Source organism: Halyomorpha halys, unplaced genomic scaffold, assembly GCF_000696795.3.
Source record: "Halyomorpha halys isolate HHAL.00 unplaced genomic scaffold, Hhal_1.1 Scaffold240.1, whole genome shotgun sequence".
NCBI lineage: Eukaryota > Metazoa > Arthropoda > Insecta > Hemiptera > Pentatomidae > Halyomorpha > Halyomorpha halys.
The window spans coordinates 626,780-630,068 of NW_027115703.1; the positions used below are offsets into that span (position 1 = coordinate 626,780).

At 29.4% G+C, this 3,289-nt stretch overlaps 1 long non-coding RNA gene across 1 annotated transcript; it reads right to left on the reverse strand.

Moving 5' to 3' along the window:
- Nucleotides 1-850: 850 nt before the first annotated feature.
- Nucleotides 851-1,479, reverse strand: LOC112211363 (uncharacterized). Its single transcript, XR_002945573.2, has 2 exons — nt 1,260-1,479; nt 851-1,192 (listed from the first exon to the last, which is right to left on the reverse strand). It is a non-coding gene; the product is annotated as an uncharacterized lncRNA (long non-coding RNA).
- Between the last annotated feature and the right edge of the window lie 1,810 nt (nt 1,480-3,289).

A 3,289-nucleotide genomic window follows, 5' to 3' on the forward strand; every position in this document is an offset into this window, starting at 1 on the left:
TCGATATCCTTTCCATACCTCTGACGAGTTCCATTAGTTTGTTCCTAACTAGTAACTTTAAAAATTTACTTTTATTGTATGATTTAAGGTTTTGTATGATAAATAAATTAATAAAAATGCATAATAGGTCGTAACGAAAGTATAATTCATTAATAGCCGCTGAGAAATTAAAGTTATTGTTGGAGGATGATATTGGAATGTCTGAACCCGAGGGCTTACAAGAGGAGGAGTAGAACTATGTAAAACTTGTAGAATGGGACCATATTACTTGTAGGTGCAACCACTTCACCCCATCTTCCCATCCTGCGAGGTGACAGGGCAGGAAGGGCCCTTCTCCTATTTCATTATTCTTCCTACCCCCTCTTCTCAAGTGTACTTATATACATATATATATAATACTATATAAATATAGTATATAGTATAAAACGTATACTTCCAGAGCTTTGAACCAAAAATCTTTAATTTTCTCAATAACTTTTTTTTACCGGATTAGTCTATAACCTTCTCTGGAATTTATTGAATTAGCCCATAACCTGCCCAGAAAAATCTTGAACATTTAGCAAAAAGCTCCACCACAATCGGATGAACAGTATAGAAGCGTTTAAAATACGAACAAAAAAAATATTAACTTTTATACATTGCGTTATTCTACAAGATTCCTGATAATGCTTTTTGAATTCCCTACGACGACTGTTAATTTTTTGTTGTATGTTATAAATAAATTCAAGTTAATATTCTAAAAAGAGAGAATCTCATTGTGAAACTGTTAAAAAAAAATTAACTGATAAAAGCAGATAAATGAAGTACACAACCCTCTTGGTAAAGTTCCACTAAAAAGGAAAAAAATATATGATTTTGCAATTATTTGGTTTTATATTAATTTTAATTTTATTTAATATGTAACCCCCAAGTGCAGCTGCAAAAAGCTGTTGACTCACTCAATATTTGCGTGCAGTCGGTTAGAAAGAGTAAGTAGTACCTGTCAGAGGTAGGTAATTTGATTCTGCTTCGTGTAGCCTCCACAAGGTCTCCACTCGCCGTTCTTGTTCTCGGCCAGATGAAGGACTCCAGACGTTGTCAGTGGAGGTTAAATAACTTATGTTGTAGCATCAAGTTGAATTCCGTTTAGGCAGTCTGGAGTTTTATCCGGTGAGAGCTTGGACTTGAGTGAAAAGTGGAGGTCGTCTAGTCGCTATAAAATATTCTTACAGTTTTTAACAAAAATGGGTAGGAATTAAGATTGTCGGAGATCAGTGTACCTTGGGCAGTTTTTTTTCTATCCTTCATAGCTTCATAGAAATGACAACAATTATTCCAGGTTCAAAATAGAGCGGTATTAGTCATGATTTGAGAATATTTTACTTATATTTAAAATGTTTTATCTCCAAATTATGAAAATGAAATTTTTTTTTTGACGTGACAACGTCTTATAAATCATTTTGCGGGATGCCATGTTAGAAAAAGTGTCCCGTAACGGAAATTGACTTCGTTTAACATATGGATATTATATCATATGTATAAAAATTAATTAATGTATAACCAAGCAAAAATAAATATCTGAATTCAATATGTGAACTGATTTATTATTTCAAATATATAACATTGGATTGATTTTAATTTATATTTCAATAATTCTCGAGATATAGCTTTTTAAAAAGCAAAATTTCTTAAAAATCTACTGAAAGAATAGTAGTTATTTAATTTATTTTGAAAAATCTATATCTCAGGAACTATGTTACGTACAGATGTCTATTAGCATTCAAATTAAAGCTAGTTTAATGGACTATAAAAAAGTTTGTGACCTTTACCTTCGTAGGAATAGTAGTTTTCATGATATTTGCTAAAATAAATTAATTTATAGTTGTTCGGACAATAAGTTTGATTTATGAAAACTTCATTTCAGAAACCATTGGATCTACAGATGTCTGCTAGCAATCAAATTAAAGCTAGTTAAATTTACTACAAATTTGTTAATTATGTTTATCTTTGTAGGAGTAGCATTTTTTATGATATTTGACAAAATAAACTCACAAAATGTTAATTTCTAGTTGTTGGTATAAAATGTTGTATTTTTGAAACAATATATCTCTAGATCTATAAGACGCACATATGTCAGCCAACAATCAAAATATAGGAAATTTAACTTACTATGAAGTAGTTTATGACACTTATCTTCGTAGGGGTAGTAGTTTTTATGATATTCACATATCAATATAAATTTGGCAAATGAAAATTTGTCTGAACAACTATAAATCAATTTATTTTAGCAAAATTCATGTAAACATCTTAAACTACTTTATAGCTTTAATTTGAGTGCTAATAGACATCTATACGTCAAATGGTTTTTGGGATATAATTTTTTTAAAAATAAATTAACTAACTACTGATCTTTTAGTGCGTCCCATACAACATTTTTATGAACGGTTGCTTCTTAAAAAATTATATCTCAAAAACTATTAAACGTAAATAACTCTATTAGGGCTCATATTTTAGCAAATTTACTCTACTTTAAATTATGTTCTCTTAGATTTAGTTGCCCTACCTATACTTGGCAGACTCATCAATTTTGACTATTAATTATACATAGTTTTCATTAAAGTAATCAATAATTGGGGTGAGATAACTGCCTTTTTTACCTCTTGGGCTCTTGTACTATTATAGAAGAAAACAAGTGGGCGTGTTGTGAAACCCCCAGGAAGACTTGTTGAAGAAAGTTAAAAGTAAAAAAAAAAATTAAGTGTTGTTTTAGAGTATCAGTTTCAGTTGTTCTTTTCTAAATTCTATTGTAATGTAGTATTTCTTGGAAATCTCATTTGATATTACTGTTTGAATATTAGTTTCACATTTTCTTTCAAAATTTGGTGTAATGTAGTATTTAAAAATTAGTTTTATTTTTATTATTTAGTATATGAGTGTTAGTTTTCTTTATTGTATCCTAATTTTCTTTAGGGGGGGGAGATGTTGTAAAATTAAAATATATGTTTAATAATGTTAGACATGAGGAGGTTATCCATAAACTATTATACAGCAATGTTATGTGCTCTTAATTAAATGTGTATAAGCCCAGTTTTGGCGTTTTACAATGAACAAAACAAATAGTAAGTCAGAACGTATTAAAAAAAATAATAATAAAATAATACAGCTTCTTTGCCCAAAGCAATTTACATTTTCTGTACAGTCCATTCCTTAAGACTTAATGTATCTCAAATCCTCCGTACTAAAAAAAACAGTGAAAACGCCGTGATTGATTGTTTATTAGTACTTTGGGCATTGTATTTTTTTATTTGAT